Genomic DNA, 9,304 nt, shown 5'->3' with positions numbered 1-9,304 from the left:
AACCTGCCAAATTGAATAGAGAATCCGGATAAACTTTTTTATTTTTTATTTTTTGGACGAAATAAGACCTTTTCTCCCTGCCCTAAGGGAAAATTGAAAGTGCAAGGATCTGCTGGGCTGCCAATCAGGCCTAGATCTAAAATCCCCCTTCAAAGGAGCAATGACAAGTCTGGGTGGAACAACAAGGATTAATATGTGTGCTGTGAACGCTCTGCTTGTTTCTTCAGCTTTATGGGGCCAAACAAATGAACAAGATAACAAAAAACATGACTTTTGTTTGGTGGTATGAATGTGGATCACAGTGTAACATACAGACAGTTTAACCTTTGTGTAGGTCTGTGTTCTTGTTCAAAGGTAGTTGAAATTCTGAAGTTTGCAGAAATGCATACTGTATACCGGTAACTGTACTGTGTTATCATCCTTTCGCTACATGTGTATAGAAATCAATAAAAATGTGAATGCTGAAGAGCTGAATTACTATTTAAATCAACACAAATTATATATATATATACAAACCCCGTTCCCATATGAATTGGGGAATTGTGTTAGATGTAAATATAAACGGAATACAATGATTTGCAAATCCTTTTCAACCCATATTCAGTTGAATATGCTACAAAGACAACATATTTGATGTTCAAACTGGTAAACATTTTTTTTTTGTTGCAAATAATCATTAACTTTAGAATTTGTTGCCAGCAACACGTGACAAAGAAGTTGGGAAAGGTGTCAATAAATACTGATAAAGTTGAGGAATGCTCATCAAACACTTATTTGGAACATCCCACAGGTGAACAGGCAAATTGGGAACAGGTGGGTGCCATGATTGGGTATAAAAGTAGATTCCATGAAATGCTCAGTCATTCACAAACAAGGATGGGGCGAGGGTCACCACTTTGTCAACAAATGCGTGAGCAAATTGTTGAACTGTTTAAGAAAAACCTTTCTCAACCAGCTATTGCAAGGAATTTCGGGATTTCACCATCTACGGTCCGTAATATCATCAAAGGGTTCAGAGAATCTGGAGAAATCACTGCACGTAAGCAGCTAAGCCCGTGACCTTCGATCCCTCTGGCTGTACTGCATCAACAAGCGACATCAGTGTGTAAAGGATATCACCACATGGGCTCAGGAACACTTCAGAAACCCACTGTCAGTAACTAGAGTTGGTCGCTACATCTGTAAGTGCATGTTAAAACTCTCCTATGCAAGGCGGAAACCGTTTATCAACAACACCCAGAAACGCCGTCGGCTTTGCTGGGCCTGAGCTCATCTAAAATGGACTGATACAAAGTGGAAAAGTGTTCTGTGGTCTGACGATTCCACATTTCAAATTGTTTTTGGAAACTGTGGACGTCGTGTCCTCCGGACCAAAGAGGAAAAGAACCATCCGGATTGTTATAGGCGCAAAGTTGAAAAGCCAGCATCTGTGATGGTATGGGGGTGCATTAGTGCCCAAGGCATGGGTAACTTACACATCTGTGGAGGCACCATTAATGCTGAACGGTACATACAGGTTTTGGAACAACACATGTTGCCATCCAAGCAACGTTACCATGGACGCCCCTGCTTATTTCAGCAAGACAATGCCAAGCCACGTGTTACATCAACGTGGCTTCATAGCAAAAGAGTGCGGGTACTAGACTGGCCTGCCTGTAGTCCAGACCTGTCTCCCATTGAAAATGTGTGGCGCATTATGAAGCCTAAAATACCACAACGAAGACCCCGGACTGTTGAACAACTTAAGCTGTACATCAAGCAAGAATGGGAAAGAATTCCACCTGACAAGCTTAAAAAATGTGTCTCCTCAGTTCCCAAACGTTTACTGAGTGTTGTTGAAAGGAAAGGCCATGTAACACAGTGGTGAACATGCCCTTTCCCAACTACTTTGGCATGTGTTGCAGCCATGCAATTCTAAGTTAATTATTATTTGCAAAAAATAAAAAATAAAATTTATGAGTTTGAACATCAAATATTTGGTCTTTGTAGTGCATTCAATTGAATATGGGTTTAAAAGGATTTGCAAATCATTGTATTCCGTTTATATTTACATCTACATTTACATTACACACACACATATATATATATATATATATATATATATATATATATATATATATATATATATATATATATATATATATATATATATATATATTTATGTATGGGAAAAAAATCACAAGACTACTTCATCTGATGAAGTAGTCTTGTGATTTTTTTCCCATACATACATATATTGCGCTCTATCACGGTATCGAGAAACTAATTAAGACATATATATATATATATATATATATATATATATATATATATATATATATATATATATATATATATATATATATATACAGTATATAAAATCTTTGCAGACTTTATAACCTTTCTTCCTGTCTGTGCCTGTCAATTTTTCAGTCACTCCTGTATTTTTTTTTCTTTACTGTGAGAGCAATGCTGGATATAACCATGCAGTGCATGAAATTGCTCTTATCTGTCTTTGCCATTAGAGACTGGGTTTTATTATAAAGCTTTGCATTATTCATCATGCCTGGGAGACTTCAGTCCCTTTCCACCTCACCTGTGGTGTCCAAGTCCAACTGTTGGTAAAGGCCATGCACGGGGATGTATAGATTTGATCAACACGTCAACACCAAAGATGGTAGCACGGTAGCACCACATTATGGTAGCATCTTCATCCAGTGTACTGTATGCTAGGGCTGTGTGATGTACTGTATTGGAGTTAATAGCAGTATATTTTGGAAAGAGTTATACAAAACCCCAAACCAGTGAAGTTGGCACGTTGTGTAAATGGTAAATAAAAACAGAATACAATGATTTGCAAATCCTCTTCAACCTATATTCAACTGAATAGACTGCAAAGACAAGATACTTAACGTTCGAACTGGAAAACTTTGTTATTTTCTGCAAATATTAGCTCATTTGGAATTTGATGCCTGCAACATGTTTCAAAAAAGCTGGCATGAGTGGCAAAAAAGACTGAGAAAGTGGAGGAATACTCATCAAAAACTTATTTGGAACATCCCACAGTTGAACAGGCTAATTGGGAACAGGTGGGTGCCATGATTGGGTATAAAAGCAGCTTCCATGAAATGCTCAGTCATTCACAAACGAGAATGGGGCGAGGGTCACCACTTTGTGAACAAATGCGTGAGAAATTTGTCGAACAGTTGAAGAAAAACATTTCTCAACGAGCTATTGAAAGGCGTTTAGGGATTTCACCATCTACAATCCATAATATCATCAAAAGGTTCAGAGAATCTGGAGAAAGGCTAAAAACCAACATTGAATGCCCGTGACCTTCGATCCCTCAGGCGGTACTGCATCAAAAAGCGACATCAGTTTGTAAAGAATATCACCCCATGGGTTCAGGAATACTTCAGAAAACCACTGTCAGTAACTACAGTTTGTCACTACATCTGTAAGTACAAGTTAAAGCTCTACTATGCAAAGCCAAAGCCATTTATCAACAACACCCAGAAACGCCGCCGGCTTTGCTGGGCCTGAGCTCATCTAAGATGGACTCATGCAAAGTGGAAAAGTGTTCTGCGGTCTGACGAGTCCACATTTTAAATTGTTTTTGGAAACTGTAGACGTCGTGTCCTTTGGTCCAAAGAGGAAAAGAACCATCCAGATTGTTCTAGGCGCAAAGTTCAAAAACCAGCATCTGTGATGGTATGGGGGTGCATTAGTGCCCAAGGCATGGGTAACTTACACATCTGTGAAGGCACCATTAATGCTGAAAGGTACATACAGGTTGTGGCGCAACATATGTTGCCATCCAAGCAACGTTATCATGGACGCCCCTGCTTATTTCAGCAAGACAATGCAAGCCACATTCTGCACGTGTTACATCAGCGTGGCTTCGTCGTAAAAGAGTGTGGGTACTAGACTGGCCTGCCTGTAGTCCAGACCTGTCTCCCATTTGTGGCGCAATATGAAGCCTAAAATACCACAGCGAACACCTGGGACTGTTGAACAACTTAAGCTGTACATCAAGCAAGAATGGTAAAGAATTCCACCTGAAAAGCTTCAAAAATTGGTCTCCTCAGTTCCCAAACGTTTACTTAGTGTTGTTAAAAGGAAAGGCCATGTATCACAGTGGTAAAAATGCCCCTGTGCCAACTTTTTTGCAATGTGTTGCTGCCATTAAATTCTAAGTTGATGATTATTTGCAAAAAAAAAGAAGTTTCTCAGTTTAATAAGTATCGTGTCTTTGCAGTCTATTCAATTGAATATAAGTTGAAAAGGATATACAAATCATTGTATTCTGTTTTTATTTGCCATTTACACAACGTGCCAACTTCACTGGTTTTGGGTTTTGCACATTTCAGTGTTTGTGCTTTGCACCTCCCATTCTGCATTCTTTGTTTGTTGTCATTAAATGAATTTTTACCTGCACAAAGCCTGCCACTTCTGTATCCTGGGGTCATGCTACAAGCTTTGCTTACACCTGGACTTAACAGATTCAAGGAAGAAGGTTGTCCTCTGAATCCCAGTAACTAGTCAAGATTGTTAGTTACAGTTTCACAACTAGACCAGGCTACACTGTGGCACCTTGAGATTGGTGTGACCAACCACACTGACGTTTGTTTTTGTTGTTGCTTTTTTAAATCTCGCTCCCCATGGCAGGCTTCTAATGAAAATATTCTGCTGACATCAAGAGAATGTTCCGCATGTCTGTCTATAGCTATCCTTCACACGTGCCACTGCTCGCCTCAAGCTCGGCGTCTTGCTGATTACAACGCACCGGGTCAATAATTAAACAAATTAAAGTGGACTCACAGGTCAATTTTCCTCCTGCCTTCAGCATACACATGCTGAGTCGCCATGCACGAGCGTGAGAAAAACCTCTTGAATACAACCAAAATAAAAATGTTTCACCCTCAACATTGGTCTCTGCAGCTCTGTTTACGGTCGTAGCTTTATTTATTTATTTACAGACAGACATAGTTTTGTGTTACATTATTGTTTCTTTTGTTTATATCAGAGTCTGTTTGGCAAAAAGGTCATCCCCAGAAGCGCACAATTTATGGACAGGGACCCACACTTAAAATATACATCATCATATAATATACAAAATCCAGTACAGTACAATTCCTTTCAAAATACCCATTTAAAATTTCATACCAACCAACCAGCCGGTTGACATTCATAAAAAAAGAATCTTTAAATCCACCAAATCAGTCTCAATATCCTATTATTCAAATTTGATTAAAAGGTTGCATCTTGAAGATCTGCGATAATTTCATCATACTGTTGCGTCCGACCGGGGAATCTAACACACTGGTCGATCCCAAGTTCTTTCGGATGACATATGCGTTGAGTAAGAAGGACCACCAAGACAGAATAGCAATACTATCAAGTTTTACTAAAGCTTTAGGAGACCAGCCCTCACAATGCTATAACAGCAGCTCCAAGAAGCGGTCTAAAAATCAAACGGAAAGAGTCAGCTTATTTAGTATGAAAACAGCCCCCTCCCGTCCAGAAAGAAATACAGCCTTTTTGTTCCTCCACAGAAAAGGGAGTACATTATACTCCCAACAGCTATAATTATGTATAAAGCAAACTATAACCTGATACCCAAGAATGTACAACAATTCTTCTCAACAAAAGAGAAGAAATATAACCTTAGAGGAAAATCTAATGCTCGTACAACACTTAAAACCTTTAGTATATCAGTATGTGGAATTAAATTATGGAACAGATTAACCAAATAAATCAAACAAAGCACCAATATGATTCAGTTTAAGAGACGGTTCAAACTACAAGTGTTCACAAAGTACACAGAACAAGAATTATGATGAACATTTTCAACCCTTTTTTTAATTTTTTTAATTTTTTTTTATTGAGACAAAGATTATTTATGTATTTAATATTTGTAGGCTTATTATGGTATTTATTTACTTTTTATTTATTTGTTCACGGTTCTGTTACAGAGAACAAGGAAATTGGATAAAACTGCTATGGTATGAAAAGGGGTAGAATTAAATAAGCTCTGCTTTTTCCTACTCCTTTTCGGACGTGCTGTAATGAAACAACTGGAATTGTGTGATGCATTACATTGTATCGTATGCACGTTCCAAATAAACTGAAACTGAACTGAACTGAACAATAGACCTTCCAGCGCCTTCAAGGTGAAACAGAGAGTTTACTAGCGCAGTGTTTTTCAACCACTGTGCCGCGGCACACTAGTGTGCCGTGAGATACAGTCTGGTGTGCCGTGGGAGATTATCTCATTTCACATATTTGGGTTAAATTTTTTTTTTGCAAACCAGTAATTATAGTCTGCAAATGATGTGTTGTTGTTGTTGAGTGTCGGTGCTGTCTAGAGCTCGGCAGAGTAACCCTGTAATACTCTTCCATATCAGTAAGTGGCAGCCGGTAGCTAATTCCTTTGCAAAGGCAGGTAAAAAGGTGTCTTATGCTTTAACCAAAAATAAACAAAAGGTGAGTGCCGCTAAGAAAAGGCATTGAAGGCTATGCAGAACGAAAGTAAAACTGAACTGGCTACAAAGTAAACAAAAACAGAATGCTGGACGACAGCAAAGACTTACTGTGGAGCAAAGACAGCGTCCACAATGTACATCCGAACATGACATGACTATCAACAATGTCCCCACAAAGAAGGATGAAAACAGCTGAAATATTCTTGATTGCTAAAACAAAGTAGATGCGGGAATTACAGTATAAGACATGAAACTGCTACAGGAAAATACCAAAAAAAAAGAGAAAAAGCCACCAAAATAGGAGCGCAAGACAAGAACTAAAACACTACACACAGGAAAACAGCAAAAAACTCCAAATAAGTCAGGGGGTGATGTGACAGGTGGTGACAGTACACCTACTTTGAGAAAAGAGCTATAGTGATGCATGCTTGGTTATGCTTTAAATTCATATCCAACAATTGCGACTTTTTACTGTCAACTGAGTTTATGATTTCTGCTGGTGGTGTGCCTCCGGATTTTTTCAATGCAAAAAATGTGCCTTGGCTCAAAAAAGTTTGAAAAACACTGTACTAGCGAACATAAGATACAAGCACGGAGAAGACACACTACACAGGAAAATACTAGCTGATTTAAACATGACTATGGATTAAAAAGAACACTTAAAAATATCTCATTCTCACAATACATACAGAGGTCAAGACCAAAAATGATGCGACTAATGTGAATCCCTCAGCCATTAGGGGTGTGCTAAATATACTAAGCATAACGTCGCAACAAATTTGGCTGAAAACGCTTTTTTAAAATGTTTAAAGAATGTGATTATTTTATAAAGCTATCAATCTCATTCCAGATCTTGCATGTCTGTACAGTTGTGTTCATTTGGCAGGAGAACAACACAATTTCTTTGTGGTTGCTTGACGTTTCCTGCAACATTTGTTCTCATTTCCTCACTCGCATCTCTGATGAGTCGTTCTCTCAACATGACCCGAGATGAGTGTTAGATCTACTCCTTCCCAGGTGTCCTGTATATTCATGTCAGGGTGGCAAGTGTTACATAACAATAAACAAACACACTTTTCCACTTTTTTTGTACATGCAGTAATTCCCTAACTAGGTGTCAACTAACACACCCACGATCCATTCTAACTGGAAAGTTTCCTTTAAAAGTGTCAGTCACTACACTACTACTCCACATTTGTTATTGAACCTAAAGACCATTTACATATGATATTATACAGCAGAGGGTATTTACATTTCTAACCTCTTGGTCCAACTTTTCCACAATGGAAGGATCCGGGGCCCAAACAAATATTAACACTGAAATACCGTATTTTTCGGACTACAAGGCGCACTTAAAATCCTTTCATTTTCTCAAAAATCGACAGTGCGCCTTATAACCCGGTGCGCGTAATGTACGGCATAATTCTGGTTGTGCTTACTGACCTCGAAGCGGTTCTATTTGGAACATGGTGTAACAATAAGTGTGACCAGTAGATGGCAGTCATACATAAGAGATACTTGTAGACTGCAAGATGACGCCAATAAACAACACCAACATTTTAAATGTTCCATTGAAAATATAGAACATTACACACGTCGCTCAAAAATCTGTCAAAATGTTCTTAGCACGACTTTGGTAAGCTATTAAGCTGCACCGCTTGATGGATTGTCAGTGCCCAAGACATGGGTAACTTACACATCTGTGAAGGCACTATTAAGGCTGAAAGGTACATACAGGTTTTGGAACAACATATGTTACCATCCAAGCAACGTTATCATGAACGCCCCTGCTTATTTCAGCAAGACAATGCCAAGCCACGTGTTACAGCAGCATGGCTTCATAGTAAAAGAGTGCGGGTACTAGACTGGCCTGCGTGTAGTCCAGACATGTCTCCCATTGAAAATGTGTGGCGCATTATGAAGCCTAAAATACCACAACGGAGACCCTCGGACTGTTGAACAACTTAAGCTGTACATCAAGCAAGAATGGGAAAGAATTCCACCTGAAGAGCTTCAAAAATTGGTCTCCTCAGTTCCCAAACGTTTACTGAGTGTTGTTAAAAGGAAAGGCCATGTAACACAGTGGTAAAAATGCCCCTGTGCCAACTTTTTTTGCAATGTGTTGCTGCCATTAAATTCAAAGTTAATGATTACATACACACATATACATATATATATATATATATATATATATATATATATATATATATATATATATATATATATATATATATATATATATATATATATATATATATACACATATACAGTTAGGTCCATAAATATTTGGACATTGACACAATTTTCAGTATTCCAGCTCTGTACAACACCACAATGGATTTGAAATGAAACAATCAAGATGTGCTTTAAGTGCAGACTTTGAGCTTTAATTTGAGGGTATTTACATCCAAATCAGGTGAACGGTGTAGGAATTACAACACATTTTATATGTGCCTTCCACTTTTTAAGGGACCACAAGTAATTGGACAATTGGCTACTCAGCTGTTCCATGGCCACGTTTGTGTTATTCCCTTGTTTTTTTTTCATTTATTTCATTTACAAAGAGCAGATAAAAGGCCTAGATGGCATTTCAAGTGTGGTATATTCATTTGGAATCTGGGGAGGTCATCTCTTAATATGATGTCCAAAGAGCTGTCACTATCAGTGAAGCAAGCCATCATTAGGCTGAAAAATCAAAACAAAGCCATCAGATAGATAGCAAAAACATTAGGTGTGGCCAAATCAACTGTTTGGTACATTCTTAAAAAGAGAGAACACACTGGTGAGCTCAGCAACACCAAAAGACCTGGAAGACCACAGAAAACAAGTGTGGTGGATGA

Source organism: Nerophis lumbriciformis, linkage group LG27 (genome assembly GCF_033978685.3).
Source record: "Nerophis lumbriciformis linkage group LG27, RoL_Nlum_v2.1, whole genome shotgun sequence".
NCBI classification, from domain to species: domain Eukaryota; kingdom Metazoa; phylum Chordata; class Actinopteri; order Syngnathiformes; family Syngnathidae; genus Nerophis; species Nerophis lumbriciformis.
The sequence above is the reverse complement of the archived record's forward strand: the minus strand, read 5'-3'. Positions refer to the sequence as shown.